This window comes from Halichoeres trimaculatus, unplaced genomic scaffold, assembly GCF_033239565.1.
Source record: "Halichoeres trimaculatus isolate MK-OKI-2021-1 unplaced genomic scaffold, fHalTri1.1 fHalTri1_scaffold_9, whole genome shotgun sequence".
NCBI lineage: Eukaryota > Metazoa > Chordata > Actinopteri > Labriformes > Labridae > Halichoeres > Halichoeres trimaculatus.
The window spans coordinates 17,853,627-17,866,463 of NW_027437188.1; the positions used below are offsets into that span (position 1 = coordinate 17,853,627).

Consider the following 12,837-nt stretch of genomic DNA (forward strand, 5'->3'; position numbering starts at 1 on the left):
TACTACTGTTACGTTTTGACCAATCAGAGTGAAGTATCTTGTACAGCTGGTGATCTACTCTTACAACCTACTCACTATTTGTTACCTCTTGCTTGTCCACGTTCCCACACAGTTTGAGCCTATAACTCGATGGAATATTTTTACAGGTCATGTTCTTGTAAATACGACCTGGTACTTTGGGGTTTTGACCAATCATAAGAAAGAATTTAACACCCCAGGGATATTAAAAAATATTTAATGTTGATGCCAGGTATGATTTATCCTGATGATTTAAAAAAACAGGCCTATTCTAGCTGTGGATTGGCAACAAAAAAAAACACGAGTTTCTGTGATTTGGGGCTCACAGTGTCCAATTTACCACACTTGAATAAAAGATACCATTCGCTGTTAGAGAAAATATAACTGAGCACATATCTGTAAAAAATTATAACCAACATTGAGAAGTAATAAGCTTTATTTTTGGGTATGTTAACTCAACTTCAGGAGGTTGTCAGCCTGGAAGGTGCTGGCATCAGGTATTTCAATCATTCAGAATTAATCTCCCCAAATAGTGCTATGACCCTCTCTTGATTTTTTTCCGCTCCTTTGAAATACAAATTTGATGCCATATTACAGGTCGTTTCATCATCATTTGTTGAGTCTTTGCTGACTACTTTTCTCCACCTTTCCACAGGGGCGGCTTAGTTTTGCTTTACTAAATACACCCAGTAATTCAACGTGTCGTGGAACCTAACAGGCCTCCATGTATGCCATGCAGAATTCTAATATCGAGCCTGTGTGTTTTATGTTGCGTGTTTTGAATACCTATACACATTAGAGAATGGGATCTCTCAAAGAAAAAGTTTGTGGTAACTGAGTTAAAGACAAGCTGTGTATTTGGAAGTTTGATGTATTCTAGCAAAACAAAAATAAATAAATAAATATGAGAGAAAAAAATAGATGGAAACAATTTCTCAATTCACTGGGCACAACCTTCTCTCACCGTTTATTAAGTTGAGCAAGTTAATTAAGTAATTCCAGGTTACAAATTAAAAATACAGGTTTACAAGTCATTATTACCATAATTTATTTTGTCCTCCTATAAGACTTGCCAGGCTTAACAGATTGTTAAACTACATATGAACTTTTTTCTTTTTCTTTTTTTTGACATATGAACCTTTTCATGTTATTTAAAGCTGGAATCCTGCTGGTTCATTAAGTGTGCAGTGACAGATAACTTCACTAGAGTACCTGCCACAATTCATCTAAAGGTAGAACTTAATCCAGGTTCCTCTCTTGTTTATTCAGTGAAGAAAGAAAGAAAGAAAAAGAAAGAAAGAAAGAAAAAGAAAGAAAGAAAGAAAGAAAGAAAGAAAGAAAGAAAGAAAGATGTTACTGTAAGAAAGGATGTATGTGTGTCTGTGTGGACAATAGGGATGCATCTCATGCGGATAATTGATACTCCTCATGTCAAAATCAGCTTTTGTTTAATGTGTGTGTTAGTGTGTGTAAATGTGTGTGTTTCACATTGTGTGTTTTCTCTGCCAACCAATGAGGATACAAAAAAGATGAGAAATAGGACTCTGTCAAAGTAACCTCTCAGTGATAGGAGTTGTTAGTACACGTGAGAGGGAGTACAAAGTGTCATCTTTATTGTTGTCATTAAAGGTTTTTGTTAGTCTGTGAAGTTTCACCTGTGTGTCGGGCGTCTACAGTATGATCGGCTGTTCCACCATCGTGTCACATCCTTGTTTCATGTCTTCATGATGAGACGTCTTTGGGCCAGCCATGGGAGTAATGATTTCCTAATAACCTGCAGCTTGTTAGCTCAGCCGGCTGGAAAACCGACTACCAAAGTGTCTGCACCCGTTTGATGTGTGTGACTGTGTTTGAGTCTGTGCATGAGTGTGTGTGTTTGTGTACTCTTTTACTGGAACACAAAACCACAGACTGTCAGTTTCAATTTGAAAGCACTTTGATCCGCTTTGGATAAATTGTTAAAATACTGACATAATTTTTGCATCAGCGCTCACGATTCAAGGTGTCAGAAGTGTTTTCAGGGTAAGCAGAAAATTCACATTATGTTTTGACTTCTAGGTTTCTGCTTGCCATGAACAGAACCGAGGTCTTGATGTGTTATTTTACAAAGCTTTAGGACAGATTTGAGTTGACAAAAATAGATCTGGTAACAGCGAAACACATTACAGTATGCATTACTGTATAAGAATGGAGTGGAGTATAACTGAAGCAATTTTTAACTGTCATCTTGGGTTCAAGCAGTAAGTGGTGTAGAAAAGGGGATTTAAGCAGAAATTGCTCAAATGAGAGTGTAGTTGGATGAGACTGAATATTATGCTTGAGTTTTGCTCAGTTAGCCAGCTATAGCAAGAGCCACATGCTTACTGTGTGCACCTGGAGAGAGGCAAGCACATTGATGGATATCAGATTGTTTTTTTAATTCTACTATTCTTTGTTCAAGACAACTTTTAACAGGATGCAATGCAACAAGGGAATGTTTGTTTGCACTGTTGCTGGAAACTTGACAACAAGCAAACTTTGCAAATTCAGTACAGTTGTAACTTTATACCTTAGTTTATTACTGGGCTATATTTAGCTCTACTCACAGCCTGGTGCTCAGACTGAGACGTTACCATAACATGTAATAATAGTGAATCCTGGTTATGTCCTAGTGCTCATCTTCCAACTACAACCTTACTAAGCAGAGCTAACGTAACCTCACTCTTAATTTTATCAATAGAATCATACGTTTGAACAGAACACTGCTGTATGACTGCTGCATGTGGGTTGGGATCAAGCAGCAACCTCATGGCTAAAATTATGAGACAATGTGGAAGTGCTAAAATCTGCTGTTTCTCGAGTGTCCGCTTTAGGCTGGCTCCAGAAGTATGGGAAGTTACGTACACACCAAGCCAAAAACAAAAAAAGTTTTTACAGCAGCTGTCTAATCCGCTAATTTCACTATTGGCCCACACTGTACGGGGGGTTGAATTTTTTCCAACTCTGCAGTTTAGGGGATAGTTAGATCCTGGCTCGCCCAATCAGAGGCATAGCTCAGCTCATGTGACTGATGAGTGCCCAATAGCTGCCCCTGTCACTTCCAATATAGCCTTGATAGCTGATTTGCTTCAAAAATCTGTTTCAGAAACAGAGGTGACGTAGGGGAGACTACATCCATTAATTGTACAGTCTATGGAATGAGCACTATCACAAACAGTTTAGCTTGTGTTTTAGCCTTTAGCCCATGTTCTATCACCCTCTCTTTTGGCTTTCTTCTGTCCTTGTTCTTTTTGACAACTCAGCTCCTGTGTCTGCCATCACTATTAGATAAATCAAAGAAATGATTTTCATTAGAGAAAAAAACACAGATCTCTCCTCTGATTACTACACTTTTTCATCAAGTGTTGTATTGTCTTGGGGACTTCCATGTGCCGTACATCAATCCTTTCCTGGGTGACCCGGACAGGGTAACTGAGAAATTGCATTCAGAGATGACTTGTATTGGCTCTGATAATCTCATTTTCAGTTCTAGATTAGGATCAGGCATGTATATATATGTAGCTTTTAACTGTAAGAGACAAAAACAAACAGACTGTTGTTCCTGGATGGATGTACTTAGACTTCTGATATGTGGCCAAACCAATGCCAAAAGATTCAATACAAAATCTATGAAGTTGTTTTTGATGACAGAAGCATAAGTCGACGTATACCCAGACTGAGTAAGGTCTTAAAATAGTAAATATAAACGGCGTATGGATATATCTAATGTTTTCTCTGTCTCTCTCACCTACAGGTTTCTGAATCCATCACCCTGAGGCGTCTCTCTTTTCAGCCCATCTGCCTGTCATCACAATGAATCTTCATGTGTTTTAATAAATCACAGCACACCAGCTAGAGGTAGGCCTGGTCTCTCGTGCTATTTAAAGTCTGCTGTTTATGCCATCTTTTTAAAACTGCGCTAATTGAGGGATACAAAAATGGACTCTGCAGGGAACTGTGACAAGGAGGTTACGCAGTTGTTCCTTCTTAATTACATCTGAAACATACTTAAGCAGTTATTGCCAATTAAGTCTAATGATCTCCTAAGGGATATAAGATAGATTTAAGATATTACGCCCTTTGATCCATATCTAAAACTATGCTCATATGAAATATGCTCACTTCTGACAGCTGAACATCAGCAGATTAAAACATTTCTCCACATTCACTCTGGAATTAGGTTGTGCATAAACCGTAAGCAATCAAGACTCTGTAAGCAAAACATACTGCTAATGCATACATCTGCCTGTGTGTTTAAGAGAAAGACAGACTGAAAGAGACACAGACAGAGAGATAGTGGGTGAGTAAAAATGCACCCATGTGCCCACCTGCCTAATTTACCACAGTGATAGCACTTACCCACATGTGAATGTATATGTGCGCCTGTGTGTCTCTGTGCCTGTGTGTGTAGGTCTGATGAGAGTGGAGCTGCGGTCCAATGGGGCTCTGCTCTGTTGCAGACATATTAGCAGAGCTGTGAAAGCACAGAGGCCAGAAAGGGTTGCAGGCAGGCAGCTTTAGCAGTGCAGTGATGCTGCTAGTCAGTCTGGTTATACAGAGGATTGAAGGATGGATGGATGGTCATAAATCAAGGGGAGTTAAGCTCACAAATCATGACACCTCACTGCTGAAAGTATATTTCAACATTTATACAAGAGTCTCAAGGGTACTCTTACTTATTGTAGCAGCAAGATCTCCATACTGCCTTTAGCAATAGTGATAAGCTTTGTTTTGTGGTTTGTGGATATGGGTTTGGAAAGACACATTCTCTCTTATAACTTCAGCTCACTCCTATAATCCATCAGACATACGTTCTGTCATCAAAAGCCACTGGTGAAAAAGTCAAATGATCTATGTGAAAAAGTACATTGTCTTGATAAAGCCAATCTAACTACTAAGCTACTGTAGTTTGCTAGGAATAGTATTACCTCACACTACCACTGGCTTATAATGTGAGTGCTTTAGCTTTATCTAACAAATGCACCTCAGGTTAGATGCCAGACATTGTTTTATTGTGGTTTCGACCTACCAAAATCTGTTGGTGGAAGAAAAGTTGCACAGGTTGTTTTTCCCCAGTTTTCCGACACAAAGGGAACAAACTAATACATGGGGTAAGAATGGGGTTATCCAGACTAATAGTACTAACATCTGCAGCTGTTTTTTTTTCTTTTACACATCCCTTAAACCATTCGCTGTATGTTATACAGTGACATTGAAAATGTGACTGCAAATGTATGCAATGCTTTCCTGCATTATAATTCTTGAAATTTATTTGTAAGAGTTTATAAATAGTACAGTGGATCACCCTCAGTATTCTAATCTGTCAAAATTATGGGACAGCATTTCACTATGACTGAGTTTAAGGACAATTATTGGCCCTTAACAAGATGAGTTTTCTGCCTGGCAGTTTTAGAGAAGATGTCGATGGTGGAGATTGTGTTAGTGAGTCTGTCAGCATTTTGTGATCTGACAGTGTAGACCACTGGGGACAAAGGTCAAGCGTAACTGATTGCTTTACACAGCTGAAACCAGGATAGACTATGAACCAGTGAAAATGTTTCTGACAGTAGGCACAGCATGCAGGGATCTACTGTATATTGAGCCATCCTGTAGTCCCCTCTTTGATCAAATGTTGGCCGAACTGCCTTTTCTTGCTCTGAAATACTACTTAATACTTGAGTAGACAGCATAGCTCAAAAATCTCAACAAAAACATTGTCTAAGACACTTTTTAAAACTTTTTAAGATAAAAACAGATACTTTTTCTTTCTTTTTTGGTTAGAATTGCTTTTCTATTTGTTGGTTGTGTCATTCATAAAGCATGTACCAATTGGCAGCTACCCAAAGAGCTGTCATGGAGGCAACTTAGGCCACTGAAGAAATTTCAAGATGTTGTCTTGCAGTGTGGGTGGTCTTTTTGTTCTCCTTTCTTTCTTTCTTTCTTTCTTTCTTTCTTTCTTTCTTTCTTTCTTTCTTTCTTTCTTTCTTTCTTTCTTTCTTTCTTTCTTTCTTTTTTTAAGCTTTAAAGTTATTTAGCTACGCCCAAGCCTTTGTACTACATTATATTTGCATTATATTTGAACTGGTTGACCATACCATTCAACATGTCGCTTCAATCACTTACCAATTATAGTTAATATAATCTGGGCACTATGTTTAATATTCATAGCATCCTCTTTCCTTAACGTGGTGGAACCGAGGAATAAATTAGTGCCATTAGGAGATGTCTCAGTCAACTTGGGGGCTTCCAGAAGTAGCAAACAGATACTGGACAAGACATAGAGGCTGGATATTTGTGATGGAATCTTTGAGGAATCCTCAAGGATTGTGAATAGTTTACAACATTTCCTTGCAAGGAAACAGGGTACCAAGTGTGCAGATCAGTCTCAGCTTATCTCTTTTGGGTCACTTGAGTGTTTGGGAAGTTAATGTCGGTGTAAGTTCAAGGGGGTTTTTACTAAATTCTAAAGGACAGAAGTGAGGGCTCCAAATGGGTCATCTAACCCCTTAGCCTCTTATGGAAAATTGAGGATACTGTGGCCAGCTGAAGTCCTGTGGGGCTCCCCCAGGGTATAAAGCTTTGTGCAAGTCATCAAGTCCTTGTATTACCAAGTTAGAGCTGTGTTTGTATACCCAGCACAAAACCCAGATCAGCGTTGTCTTCTGCTAGTGTTATCACCAATTGTGTTTATGCTGTTTATAATTTTCATGGATCTCATGACTCTGTTGGTTTCTTCAGATTGTGACCTCAAGCAGTCGATTTTAATACTTGCAAAAGCAGGATGAAATAGTTGGCAAGTCTGTCGAAAATGAAGTAGAGTGAGTGTCTGCCCTTTGCCATGTACCAACCCATAATCATAAATAGGGGCTGATCATGAAAGCAACATGAACAAATAAAAGTAAGCCAAAGTAAGTTTCCTCTCTTGTTTGGGCTCAACCACAACAAGGCAAGGGTCTACAACACCCCATTAAAGGTTGGAGTAGAGTCAGTGCTGTAAAGGAGACCATTTTGCTCGCCCTGGCATTTTATTGAGATGCCTCCTGGGCCTCATGGTACATCCAGCTAAGAGGAGACCCAAGCCTATCTGGTGGGATTTTATAATGGAGGCCAAGATGGCAAGGGCTTGGGATGCTATTGTGGCTTAGCAGTTAGGTCATGCGGCCCATATGACAAGCCTTCAAGTGGACGGCCTTGAGTACAGATCCAGCCTGCTTTCATGCAATTCACTCCCTGCTCTCACCCTCTTTCCTGCTTTGTCTGCTTTCCTGTTTCCTCTGAATAAAGGCATAAAATGCATGAAAAAGTAACTCCTAGGTAAGGTCTTCTATACAATCATGATTCTGCTGCAAGGGTTATTTCCAACAAACTTATTACAGCGTATTAGCTCTGACTAACTCACCATCTTAGGGGTAGTTTGAAAAATGATTTCACTGCAGAACAATGTGTACCTTTCTTCTATTTTCTTTTTGCTTGTAGCCTTCCCTGCCTTTATGACACAGTTTTGTTTTCTGTCAGCTCACGGGAGAAACATCTGCCATGAGCAGTTTATGAGACTAAAATAAGTAGTTCAAACTTTTAAGATGTTTCATTTTTTCAGTATGATCATTTGACGTGTACAGAAGGAAAGAAAAAGAAACATTTATCTAACTCGGATAGATAAAACTAAAGATAAGACAAGTCTGACATTAAACTAACTTCTTTAAGACTTTTTAATGAGACATCAAATCTAAAAAACTAACTTCTTATCTGCTGAAAAGTTTCAAAGATTACTCAGCATCTCTGCTTTGAACTAAGTGATATCTGTTACAATGCAGACTATTTTTATATCAGTGATATCTTTATAGATTGCACATTTGATCCCTGTGGAGTTTCTGCGAGGGGAAGGCTTATCTAAGATTACTTATCTCAGAAATTGAAAGGGAATGATGTGAAATAATCCAATAATTTGAAGTCTACATAAGCAGAACTGAAGATTTAAGAGTTCACAGAACCTAGAAAGACTTGGGTGGGTCACGGTGATTCCTTTGTGTTCGCGTGTGTGTTTATGTGTGTGGGCAAATGGTTGTGTAAAGCAAGCCCTTTGGGAAGTCCTTCAACAAAGAGTTATTTGAGAACAACTCCTTCCATCCTCCAGCCTTCCAAGAAACACTTCTCTTGTGTTGTAATGTAGTTCGTTTTTGTTGTATTGGTGCAATATTGCAACATGTTTTGTTCTATGATGTGTTTTCTTGGAATTCTAGAGCTCTGCTAGATGCAGTATTTATACCATGAATAGACCAAGGCTTTGCACGACAACATTTCTCCCACATGGTGATGTCTATGCACCAAAAGGTTGATGGAGAAGAATACAGTGAGTCCTTTATCATCAGCCTACAATGCTTTGTTAAATTACAAAGAATACCTCATTTAGATTATTTGCCATTTGATTAAAGTGTTGCTCCTTAGATTTCATTTATTGACAGAAAAAGGAAACATGAATTCTCGCCTTTCTGAATTGACTGCCATCAGAATGGCGACTTTTTCTCTGAGTAACAAGGGAAAAAAACAAACAAACAAAAAAATGTTAATTTCTAATTTTTATTTTATCTTGATTCATTTTTTCCCTCCGATGTATCCAGTTGTTATCACTTAGAATATACCTGGTCAGTCCAAAAATACATTTTTTTTAAAATCTGTTATATATCTTATTTTTACCATATTAGTTCGGCATTTTACTTTTTAGTCGTATGTTGCCTTGGAGTGTCCCTGTACAGCCACATAGTCCATATGTACTCATCTCTTTGATATGGCTTGGCAGAAAGCTTCTGTGACCCTGATTAACTTTGGAGGTGATCCGGATCACTGTCTGGATCCTGGATTTTCTTAAAAGATTCTTTATCATTGTGAGATAGGGTCGTTTTCCCTGTATGTGTATATAACTCCACGATAAATGGTCGGATTGCTTTGCAAAACAATACAAGACAAGGTCACCATAATTTCTGACAGATGTAAAACTATGATCTAGATCCTGGCAATATTCTAGATCAGAAATATGGAATATTTACTGGGTCATCATAAACTGTCATTCAACACTGTCAGGAAACAAATCATTGTACAAACCTGCAACTAACACCAAATTGAAACAGTCTGCCGAAAGGGAGTACAACCTTAAAGTAGGACTAAAGTGTTGTGTGAGAATCACAATATGCTTAACAGAGGTCTGCTCTCTGAGTGCTTTTCTAGTTGTGGTTGGGACGGCTATGCCAGTCAGCAATAGATGGCCAGTAATATACCGTTGTTTTAACCCAATGTCTGATTAGGCTTTGCCAATGCCTACCTGAAAAGTGTGAGACACTCAGAGATTGAGGATCATTCTCTCATTCTGTTTGAGACCAGTTCTGTAAACTCTACCTGTGACCAGCATAAAATGCTGAACTGAGAAATAGTTTCTCTTCATGTGATTCTAGGGGGGTGTTAGACTAAAGAATTGTGGTATTCATTTCAAACCCTACCATAAGGTATAGGTGCACCAGATATCCAGCTTTTAAGGCTTCACACCGATATTGATATCTAAATTTAGGGATCCTTGATAACAACCCAGACTTATTTCATCTGTATATCTCACTTTGTTTAGGAAAAGGATAAATAATCTCATATCATTAACTGAATGATATGTTGACCCATTCCATCTCCAACTTACAATGTCGCCAAAATAAACTTACTCAGAAGATGAGATAAAGATGTGATGTTTTCCTCTCTACGTGTCAGGGTCTTGGCTGTTAAATTCGATATAGGAAACGTACAAATAATCAAATATGTTCTTCAACCAGCTGTAGGTGACAGAGAATAGCAGGGCAATGTCAAGGCTATTTTGGCATTTGTGCAGTTCTGCTCAGTCAGCTTGTGGACCTGGCAGTAAAAGCCATGCTTTTTTTTCTTCACATGAAGCATCACTTTTGTTTCTGTGTTAACACCAGATTTTAATTTGTCTGGAAAATGCAGCTGGGCTTACAGTGCTGTCCGTTAATATCACGCTTACACCACCAATGTGTGAAGTCAATTACTCACATAGCTTTACACCCCTGCAAAAGAGACACCTGTATGTTGAATAATGCTGCAAGTGTTATGGTAGTGGTTTATGTTGAGGGACTGCCAAGATACAATTTAAGATGACCCATGTGACTTGTTTATACCATACTGGGCTGGCAAAGTCCTGTTTGTTATTAACATGCTGTATCATGTAAAATAGAACGTGTTTAAAGACAACATTTAATTTATTCTGTGTTCAGCCAAAGCCACGTGGCAAGATTTCAGCAAATGAGATAAGAATATTCCTGCTACAAAAAGGAAACAAAAAATAAATAAATAAATAGATAAATAAATAAAATTAGGGTCAACTTGCAAAATATCAAGCTGAAAGGTAAGTAGGTTGTACAATGAACAAGCATGCAGAGATTAATCATCCTTTCTCCCTTCTCTGCTTTTGGTTGTCAGTTCTTTACCGATTATATGTCTCTGTGTTTATTTAACAGTTTGATAGCTGTAAATTAACACTGATAACTATTTTGTCTGGTCTTAATTGTTGTTCAAAACCCACGTCTCCTTTGCTAGTTGCTCTTGCTTTGCTTAAATTGTATTAGGATATTTCAGAGTGATGTATATTAGTATCATTTTGTTTCAGTTAGAAATAATTTCTGACAGATACAAAAAAAAAACAAAAAACAACAATGACAACAACAAAAACAAACAAACAAACAAAAAACAAGTGAAGGTCAGCTAAGAAATTACCTTAAATTTTTTTAACCGTAGGTTCAATACAGTGTTCCCCAGCTGAGAATATACCCAGAGCTGGTCAGTGCAACATTCCTTTGTGCATCAAGAAAAAAAGACACATCTTTAGTTATTGTTTTGGCAGTTTGTTGTTTGCAAATCCCAAATCCCATCTAAATATATTATCTAAAGTCTTCATCTCAGACTTGTCAGGGACACAAACAATCTTACAGCTTAAACTATTTTAATCCCTCGCTGCAAATGCAGAAATCAAACAAGTAAACATTGATTATAGTTTCCAAAGGCACTCTATCTTTACTGTCTCATCCTGTTCCAAACAATGAATCTAAATGAACCATAAAGAAACTCACACAAAGGTACCCGTCTGTGGTCACACTGCGTACATAAACAAATAAATTTGCTTCAGCAGAAATGTATCCCCTTTTCTATCTGAGCATGCATGAGTGGTGTACAGTTTTAAGCCCATATAGCTTTGGTGTTATCAGGAATAAGAGTATTATTGGCATTGCTTTGTGTCTAATTCTGGTAATTCACTTCTGCCTGGTGAAATGATAAAAGCACAATGTTGTAAATTTGACAAAATAAGATAAACAGCTTAGAACGTAATCCGAGCTGAATTATATGCTCAGACATACAGAGTGTTACAGCCGAGCCACATGCACTTCTTTTTGCATTTCTCAAACTTCCTTCTGCAGTTGCTTTATTTTGAGAGATTTTACAGGTAGAGCTGATTTTAGGACATTTTTCTGATACAAACTATAATTGTTGCCATTTCTCCTTTTAACTGAACTATGATAACTGGTGAGAGGAAAAGGGGCCAAACCTCAAGCTTTGCATATTATCCATTTATTGGAAATATTTTCCCTAACCAGTATTCAAAGAGGCGAATTATGGTTAAGAGTTTGTATGATGATAATCATGACAAAGAAACCCAGATGTAATGGACATGTAGATTCAAATTTGACTGAACAAATATGATCAAGTGAAGTGGCTGCTGTGATAAGACTGAATATAAGAGTGAATATATATATGTATATATATATATATATATATATATATATATATATATATATATATATATATATATATATATATATATTGTAATATTAGCAAAACACTGAGCGAGAATTATTCTGAAAATACACTGAGGCTGCTCAGTGAAAGAGATTCATCTTCTCTCGAAGATTGCTTAGATTTCAGCATGCAACTCCGTTAGTATGCTCCAGAAAGATGTTCTTAAACCACTGTTTTCCCCTGAGCAGAATCCTACAGCTGTATACTTTCTCATCACAGCTTGTTCAAGGGCAACATCTTTATAAAGGGATGTCGTCTGTGGAAATGTGACTTCTGTGGGCCTGGGTAGTATGTTATTAAAAAGCTTATTAAATATGAATTTTAATAAGTGGTGAATTACAGAACCAAGTGGCTGACCTGATTACCCTTTAAGTTCTTCCAAGAACAGGGGTTTTATCCTGTGTTCAGGGTCTGGACAAAAGATATATTCTCAACAGTGGGCTGTGCCACCTTTCTGTATTAACCCCTCATAACTGAGGCCGACTATCACTCTTAACCATGTTGCCAGGGAGATAAAAGATTGAGAGTCATGGTAGCAGTAGTGCTGGGGAGTATACTGTGGGCTAACTTCATGACAGTATAGATTTTAAGAACAGTAGACTGTCATGTCTCATATTATTCCCCTACGGTCTTAGGCAGGCAATTCAGTTCTCCTTCACTCAGCGTGTTCTGGTCGCGCTGCCTGTTACACAGTTACACGTGGCCAGGTTTCCTTCAACTGTGTACCCTACTTACATTACATGTTATTAAAAATGTTTTAGATTTTTGTCTATCATCCTCCCTCACTGACACGTTTGTTTTTTGTTTCCATGAGTAAAGCGCAATGAGTCTTTGAGATTGTCACACCAACATTTTATGAAATTACTATAGCTCCCACATGTAAACATGTATTCTGCTAATCTCTTTATGCAGCAGGTTGGCACTGACGCATTGTTTCAAGATATGATCACATCTATG

General features: G+C 37.9%; 1 protein-coding gene across 3 annotated transcripts in view; it reads left to right on the forward strand.

Moving 5' to 3' along the window:
• The window catches only part of LOC141797761 (leucine-rich repeat and fibronectin type III domain-containing protein 1-like protein), a 429,138-nt gene that overhangs the window by 306,620 nt on the left and 109,681 nt on the right, over window positions 1-12,837 (forward strand). For all 3 annotated transcript variants that reach the window (XM_074679444.1, XM_074679445.1, XM_074679443.1), the window contains one exon: window positions 3,791-3,894. The gene's annotated coding sequence lies outside the window, so the exon portion shown is untranslated. The remainder of the gene's footprint in view (window positions 1-3,790; window positions 3,895-12,837) is intronic.